We start from the raw sequence: 9,530 nt of genomic DNA, 5'->3' as shown, positions 1-9,530 counted from the left end.
CCTGGTCAAATGACCTAACCTGCACATCTTTGGACTATGGGATGAAACCAAAGGAAAACTGTACAGACATGTGGAAAACATGCAAACTCCCCACAGACAGGCTCCCGAGGGTGGAATCGAACGTGGTCCTTGGCACTGTGAGGCAGCAGTGCTAGCCACTGTACCTCAAGATTAAGGGAACTGTCAATGTTAATAGTGGAACCATAACCAAAAAATGCATTTTTACGCAGTAGCAATGTTTGGAATAAAGTAAACAGCTTGGAATAAATTAAATGACACATTACTCTGCATGTAATTGTTTGTACACAACTATGCCTTCCCTGGTGATCTAGTGGTTAGGATTTAACAGTCTCACCATTACTGTTCAGGGAATCAGGATTTGTAGAGGCAGCACAGCAGCTCAGTGATTAGCTACTTCACAGGACCAGGTTTCCATTCCAGCCTTGGGAAACTATCTGTGTGGGGTCCGCACATTCTTCCCATGTCCGAATGGGTTTCCACCAGGTGCTTTGGTTTCCCCGCCTCAGTCTTAAAATGTGCAGATTAGGCAGATTGGCAATGATAAATGTGAGGTTACGGGAATAGGGTTGGGGGGGGGGTGTTTGGAGGGTCAGTGTATACTCAGTGGGCTGATCGGCCTCTTTCTGCACCATATGGATTCTATGATGCCTGGATGAGCAGAAATGAGAGACTGGGAAGGCTAAGACACTATCACCATCCCTTTTTCTAGCAACTGTTTGATCTTCACAAGAATATTCATAACCTGGGTGTTGTTTTGATGAGAGATAAACATCCAAACAATCCCAGGACTACCTACTTCTGCCCCATTACACTGCCTGATGCCACTTTACTTTCAGATCATCTGCTGAAACCCTTATTAATTCCTTTGCCAACTCGAGATTGACTATTCCAATGCTGTCCTGGCTAGCAATATTTCCTGTAAGGTGAAAAGCTGCCGGGATGCTTCACGACCATTGATCTGTGTGCTGATGAATGACTTCTGCTTCCAGATACCACTATCCCATACAGAACTTGAATGTCTGCACAGCAGCAAAACAAATGACAGGGAATGTTACTAGCTTGCTTCCTGTTGCATGTGTAACCTACCTGTAAGAAAGTTCACCTTTAAAGACTCCAAGTGTTGTTTGCATGCAATGCTAAGACTCTGTCTGCCAGATAGTCTGTTGTAGGTTTGCAATCTGCACATACAAATCATTCAATTTCCTGTAACATCTCTTCAAAATTTATAATGTGCTTTCCTGTTTAAATCAATGATCTGTAGAGTTAATCAGTCCATGGCCAGTGACTAATTAGTTGAACATTATCATTAATATGACATTGTGGACGTCAATGAAAATATCTAGCCAAAGAGGACTATTATGCTTGATTAGTTAGCAAGTAAGTTATTTTACAAGTGAAACAAATGGTCAACACTCAAGTCTTGCTAAAGTTCATAAGAAAACTCTCAATGTTTTGTTTGCTACAGCATCAGAGAGCTTTAATAACATAGCTGATAGAAAAGCAGACATATCCCTTTTAAGAAGCAGTTTAGCTAACTTGACAAAGTCAAGTGTAGCTGCAAAACAGAAAGCAAGAAAAGCCACAGGCATATTTTCAGAATGTCTGCAAAAATTATCTTGATTAAATTGGGACACAGCAGACCTCCTAACAGAATTTTGGAATGTTTAAACAGCATATAGCATGTAGTTTCTAGTTTTATGTATGTCAAATTCAGAAAACCAAGCCTTTAAAATTTACTTAGTAGTTGGGTATGAAGGTCTATACAGACATATACATCAGAATTAATGGCTGAAGAGCTAAAAGATCCTAAAAGATATGTACCACATTCGAAGACCAATCCAGCGTCAAATTAAACATTCATATCCAGTGATTAGAATTCATGTCATTTAGACAGAAGCCCACAGAATCTATTTGCTGAATCTTATGTTTTTTGGCTAAATGCAAGTCTCGTCAAGTTTAGTGGAGTGCTTCTTGCTTTAAGGACGAGGGTGTTTTCTTGCCATATCTTACCAAACACTTTGCATTAATTAGTGTTCACGCCCTTATGGCAAATATCGTGTTCACTTCTGCCCCACCTTGTCATGTGACATTTCCAGAGCAATGTACCATTCACAGGAGATTCTGGAATTGATCATTATCCCTGATATTGGTGCCACATATAAAGGCGGGCTGAGCTCTAGCGAAGCATTGCCTTTCCAGAGTTGCCCTCATGGTTCCTGACATTTCACCCAGACATGGCAGACAGGGATAAATTGGTGGCCTGTTTTATGCACATGTTCCTGGACGTTTTGATGGACAAGGTGGGACACAGATGGGATGAGTTCTCCCCCCAGGGACCTGCAGGGGAGGCCATACACCAGACCATGCCAATCTGCTCCAAGCTTGCCACCCAGAATAGAGCAGTTCGGCTGTCTGGACTAGCACTACAAAAAGAAAGTCAATGTCCTTCTCCTCTCTGCCAGTGAAAGTGGCATCATCTTCCCTCTGAAAGCAACCTCCACTCTATCACTGTTACTGCAACCACCGCCCACCAAGGGTCATGCTCAATCACTGTCACTACTGCCTGCAATATCTTCCCTCGCTGACACCCACCGTGACCCCTGACAACACTAACCCTGCGCGACCTCTGCTCAGGGCAGCTCTCCAGCTGCATCGACAGTAACAGCTGTGACATCCATAGAATCCCTACAGTGTGGAAACAGGCCCTTCAGCCCAACAAGTCCACACCACCCTTAGAGCATCCCACCCAAGACCAACCCCCTATAACCCACCTAATCTACACATCCCTGAACACTACGGGCAATTCAACCTGGACAATCCACCTAACCTGCATATCTTTGGACTGTAGGAGGAAACAGGAGCATCTGCAGGAAAACCACACAGACACAGGGAGAATGTGCAAACTTCACAGAGACAGTTGCCCTTCGGGGAAATCAAACCTGGGTCCCTGACACTGTGAGGCAGCAGTGCTAACCACTCAGCCACCCCCACTTTCATCATCTATAATATCTGCATCTCTCTCATTTCAGGGATATAAGAGACCACAACAGGGCAGAAAGAATCAAGTCAGGTGGTGTAATAGTGGGTGAAGGGAGAACAGGGTGCAGGCAAAGCACAAAATAGCCTAAGGCAAGATAATGCATGGCAGGGATGTTGTGAATATACAGATAGGCTCAGAGCAAGTGGGCACTATGAGAACAAGCAAAGATCTTGGTGATGCAACCTGGCCCAGTCCATGAGCTGGATGCCTATCCCCAAATGCACAGTGTCCTTACTACAGCATTACAAACATGAGTAACTGGGACAGTCTGAGCTGTAACATTGATGTGCAGAAGAGTCCTGTATGTAAATCAGAGATGTGCCTCTGGGGTTCATAGAGGCTGGCACATGTTGGCTGTCAGCATCTAAAGACTTGGGGCGTGTGTGGCTGGTGCCTATGGAGAATGCCCAAGATTTTGTGCCCAGTGTCTAACATTGCAATCTTTTGGAGCAAGTAGTGATTTGAACCGGCGAAGGACCCACTCTGGTTTCCAATGTGAAATTATCCAAACTGCTAGTTTGTATGGTTTGATAAGATCACAACCTATTGCAAGTTAGAGTGATAACATGATGATTATCAAGCAATAATGAGTGTCAGTTGGGAACTCACCACTGTCTAGCAAGAGTCTTGCCATGCTGTTTGTGAAAATAAATCTAAGCATGAGAATACAATCTCTGAGTTGAAGAAGTCTTCAGGGAATTCTTCTGAACAATTCATGAAGATGAATGAACAGCTGAATGAAAATGAAAGGAAGTCTGATAAATTAAAAGCCCTGTATCATCAATCCAATGTGGTTGACTCTTAACTACATTCTGGACAATTAGGGACAGGTAACAAATGCTGGTCTGTCCTCAATCCTGCAAATGAATGGTTTTTTTCTTTAAAAAATCAAATAATTGTTGGTTTACAGGAAGTTCTGAAGCTGTAGTAATCATAGGCAAGCTAAAAGTTCTACAGTTCACAAAAACAATTCAAGGTCTCATGGGCCAGCAAGAACACAGATCTGATTTCCTCTCACCTTGAACTCTACATTTTTGCCAAAATGCTGTGATGTGCAATGCTGCTTTTCTTGTTGGTGGGGAGGTGGGGGGGAAGCAAAATTTCAGGAGTCTGACTATATTTACAATCTCCTACTGGATTTGCAGGGCATGGATTGTGCTAATTCATCAGAATAAGGTCCCTTTGTCATTCTGAGGCCCCCTTGTTGAACTCTCATATTCTTTGTTTCAAGGTCTGTGTGCTTGATAAGAATGATTACTGGGAGTTGAGGGCTACCTATTGCAATTAGGGCTTTATCTCCGTTATGTAACTTCTGAATGAGGCTGAGCATTGAAACAATGCAGCCTATTTTTTACTTTCCCAGTCATCATAGAGGAGATGACAGCATTCTTGGAGATGAAGCTCTAATGTTTGGGTTGGTCCGGGGGCTCTTGCATTTCAATTCAGAGAGAGTATGCAGCATAAACCTTGCATGCAGGGGTGCCCTGCAAACTGGAGCAGGCAAAGAGGGGGTTTAGTGTGAATAAGACTGGGTGAACTGCTGCAGTCTTCCAAAGAGGACAGTGAGAAGGAGAAACATCACCTTCAGCCTGACCGAATCGTACGGCATCAGACAGAACAATCCAAACAGGACTTAATTGCCACATAAATGGAAATTGCTGGCGAAACTCAGCGGGCCTGGCAGCATCTGTGGGGAGAAAGCAGAATTAACGTCTCAAGTCCATGGACTCTTTATCAGGACTTCACTGACACCTGCTTCAAATTGATGTCAGTTGTGTGAAATGAAGGTAGGTTGATTGTAATTTTGCTGTTGCTCAGAAAGTAAACAACCCCATTGTTCTGAGAAGCAAATGCAGCCTGATTTGAAATTATTTCTTCACTTGCTGTTCAATAAAAGTTAAAATTCTTAACTACTTGAATGCTTTCCAACAGGAATACTCCCACTTTGAACAATGACAAGATATTATGCCGTGCTGGGCATTAAGGGAAAACATAGAAATCCCTGAGACAGGGTTCTGACATAGTGTGGGCTTGACAAGGGGTAACCTGCGTAGCTTGATTGCTGTAGCTGTGTTTATCATAACAGTCAGACAAGTGCTTTGTAAAACAGCATACATTTATGAATGTGCACTTGTATTTGCCATGAAATTACTCTTATGCCACCTACATGCCTTGGCTTTAGATGTGCTATGAAGAACCATTAGTGGCATGCAACAAATGACCTCATGCACAGCTAGGCTCTAAATATGGTTCCAGTGGCATAAATCCCACAAGGTCCCAGCAATGGCAAGTAGTTCCACCACTTGCAGTGCAAGATAGTGTGGGTGTAGTGCATACATAATGAGGTGAGCAGCAGAAAATTGAATGACATCACTCGCTAGAGCCCACGAAAATAATATAAATTCTTCAAAATAACAACCAATTTTGGTAAATTTCAGCCCAAAGGTTTATGTGTCATTATAAATAACTGGAAAGGAGAGGATGTTGTATGTGTAACTTGCCTTGGAGAAAGTTAACCTTTAAAGACTCTATGTGCTGTGCATGTACAATGTGGTGATTCTGCCTCAGAGTTAATCTACTCTAGGTTTGCAAATTACACATAGAAATCAGTTGGTTTGCTTTAATGTCTCTTCATAACATTTAATGTGTTTTACTGCTTTAAATAAACAATAGAGTTGAGCAATTGATTATTCAACCTTTGTCATTAATATGAGACCATATGTTATTTCATCTGTAAACTTCAGGTCATCGAAAATACTGCTGCTTGTGTCTTAATTCTGACAAAGTCTGGTTTACTCTTCGTTCGTACATTATTGACTTAATTTGTTCCCAGTTAAATAATACCTTGTTTCTTAACAAAAAATCTTTTCAAATCTATCCATGGCTCATCTCTCACTACCTTTGTAATCTCTTTCAGCCCCAGAACCCTGTGATATCTGCACTCTTCCAGTTCTTACCTCCTGAACATTCACAATTTTTATTACTCTGCCATCGCTGTCTGTACTTTTAGCTACCTAGGTTCCTAGCTCTAGAACTCTGTCCAAAAACTTCTTTACTTCACTACCTCCTTTGAATCACTTCTTAAAATCTATACTTTGACTAAGTTTTTGATCATTGGTCCTAATGTCTTCTTATGTGACTTGGTATTACTATGTGAAAGCTGCAATAATGCTATTGTTGTAACTGTGCCTGGCTTGGATAGCTTGACGTTTAGGAGTACAAACCCTTGAAGCATTGTCACTTGTGTAATTTAGGGAAGGCAGCAGTAAATTTGTGCACAGTGAACCACAACAAATAGCAAAATGATAATGACCACATCATGTTTTTGCGATGTCAGTTGAGGGGCAAATATTATCCAGAACACCAGGATAACTCCACCTCTATTCTTCAAAATAGCAAATGGTATTTTTCAGATCCACTTGAAATGGTAGATTTTAAGAAGTATCTCGTAATTGGCCAAGCTTAATATCATCGACTGGCCTTAGTGCTTAATCTCATTTTTTATAATCCTGTGAATCATTTGGGATGGTTTATTAGGTCAAGGATGCAATTAACACATAAATTGCTGTTGAAATATGATCCATCCTGTATAATCTTTGTTGACAATTCTAACATCCCTGTTCAGACATAATCATTAGAATGGAAAATTTTTTCAAATGTACGAAATTTTCCCTGTCTCGCTAATTTTCTTGCCAATGCAAATTATTTTAAGCCAGATTGCAGGAATGCTCAGGATTTACAAGGAAGGTTGCATGTTATGAAAGCAAGGAATTTGATATTCATTGTGAACCGGAAATGTACAGACGAACTGAAGTTGATTGGTGTGGACGAGTGGCCAGTTGTCAATGACGAAGGTCCTCTGGCAAGCATCAACTATTGATTATCAGGTAGCTGAACAGCCTGCGCAATGAACAAGGCAGTCAGACCAGAAGTGAAACCAGCAAGTCTGCAAACAAAACAACCCTCCAAGTTCTCTTCACAAAGTTACTTTAAACTTGGAAAGAAAAGTTTCTCTTTCCTTCAGCAGATGCTACAACTTATTCAATTCAAAGTCATAAGTTAGAGAACTTTCGTAAGTGAACCAGCTGCCCCATGCCGCATGCAAACCAGTGGAGGCACTCTGGATATGCTGAGGAGAAATCTTTAGACTGGCAAGAACCATCTCAACAGATATTGTGAACAAAGACTATGGAACTGTTTTTCTAGTTTTCTCTCTGTCCCCCATTTATCCTTGTCTATCTGTGCAGCTAGAAGGGGAAAGTTTATAAGTGGTTTTGAGTTTTAATCTTTTGCATTTACTTTATTTAATTGTTGACCCATAGCTAGAATATATTTATCTGTAATAAACAGTATTTTTCATTAATTACAGAAACCTGGACTGTGCTTTCTATCAACTTGGATCTGAACATAAGCAAAGATCCTCAAATTACTTATTTCCTTTGAAAAGTTTAACAGTTATGATGACTGGGAATAACAAGGCTTGACATCCAGTATGCTATCCCAGTGAGTTGAGGCAATTAACTTTCTACTTCATTACACTCAGTAATCTATTACGGTCAAAGGTATCAGTTCTCATTTACATAATAATCTCCTGTGTGGCACCTTAATGTTTTATGAGAGTTTAAGTGCACTAACAACTGTCTCCCCATTATCCACCTTCTGGTTACATTCTCCAAAATATCTCAACTAATTTACCAAACTTCTTCCCTTTCATAGATAATGGGAACTGCAAATGGTGGAGGATCTGAGATAACAAACTGTGGGGCTGGATGAACACAGCAGGCCTAGCAGCATCTTAGGAGCACAAAGGCTGACATTTCGGGCCTAGACCCTTCATCAGAAAAGGGGGAAGGGAGAGGATTCTGAAATAAATTGGGAGAGAGGGGGAGGTGGACCGAAGATGGGTAGAGGAGAAGATAAGTGGAGAGGTAGGGAGGGGATAGGTCAGTCCAAGGAGGATGGACAGGTCAAGGGGGCAGGATGAGGTTAGTAGGAGGAAATGGAGGTACGGCTTGAGGTGGGAGGAGGGAATAGGTGAGAGGAAGAACAGGTTAGGCAGACAGGGACAAGCTGGGCTGGTTTGGGATGCAGCGGGGGGGGGGGGGCGGGGGGAGAGATTTTGAAATCCACATTGATACCATTCGGCTGCAGCGTTCTCAAGTGGAATATGAGTTGCTGTTCTAGCAACCTATGGGTGGAATCATAATGGCACTGCAGAAGGGACAGGATGGACATGTCATCTAAGGAATGGGAGGGGGAGTTGAAATGGTTCGCGGCTGGGTAGTACAGTTGTTTAGTGTGAACCTAGCGTAGGTGTTCTGCAAAGCGGTCCCCAAGCCTCCACTTGGTTTCCCCAATGTAGAGGAAGCCACACTGGGTACACCCCCATCCCAGGCCCCAACATGACTTTCCACATCAAGCAGATGTTCACCTGCACATCCGCCAATGTGGTATACTGCATTCGCTGTACCCTTTGCTTTTATGTAGCCATTTGTATAGGACAATGACTCGAAATTGCATATGAATTACCAAATTAAAAAACATAATTAGGCAACCCAACTGCAACTTGTTGAAATAAGTGCATGTAAACAGGCAGCTGCCCTATACATGCTGAAGGAGAAACCCTTCAACAGTGATGTGCACTACCCACACCCCTCTCAAAAGGCTACTTGATGAAGAGATCAATTGCACCAGCTCAGTTTTCTACAAACTACAGCTGCGAGGCTTGATAAAGACCTCACTAAATCAACAAAAGTCCTGGTGTACACACAGTTCTCATCACATTCCTCAAATCAGTGAGTCATGAACTGTTTCAGAACTTCATGACAGCTTCAGAGAAACTCAACCAACTATGGCTCCACTGCAGCCTAAGGATTCAATGGGAGGTCCAAACAAACACTAATGTCTGATTATAGATTTTGTTTCAAGATGGACAAAGCTCCTGAAAAGTCAAACATGATGGAGAGGACACTATCTTTGGATGGCTGAAAAGCATTTCCACAGCCGACTTCTGTTTTCTCAATTTTTAAATGGCCAGCAGTCCAAGTCAGGACAATCAGAATACTATAAAGGCACTTTGAAGCTCTTGCTAAGAGGCAACACTATTGGCATTAATGACTGGGAGGAGGTAGCTACCAACTGGCCAAAATAACAACGGCCTGTTAGTCAAACTGCACCATGCTTTAGATTCAAAGGTCTCAAAGATGAGGCAGAAAAGGATAGGAAGAAACTCCTACGCCCTGGATCCCACTGCAGTGGGGCATCAGCTCTCTTCGCACAAAGATCTGCAGGTCAACAATTAGCCTGGTCAGTCACATAAAGACCTATGTCAAAAGTTCATAACCCTAAGTGGATACCAGTCTCAAATAATGACGATCAACACTTCCTACAATGCCAATTAGCTCAACAGTACTTCTTTCCCTATGGACAGTTATAAACATTTCTGAAGAAGGGTCACCCATTAGGAAAC

The sequence above is a fragment of the Stegostoma tigrinum genome, chromosome 33 (assembly GCF_030684315.1).
Source record: "Stegostoma tigrinum isolate sSteTig4 chromosome 33, sSteTig4.hap1, whole genome shotgun sequence".
Classification (NCBI taxonomy): domain Eukaryota; kingdom Metazoa; phylum Chordata; class Chondrichthyes; order Orectolobiformes; family Stegostomatidae; genus Stegostoma; species Stegostoma tigrinum.
This window is presented reverse-complemented; position numbering follows the sequence as displayed.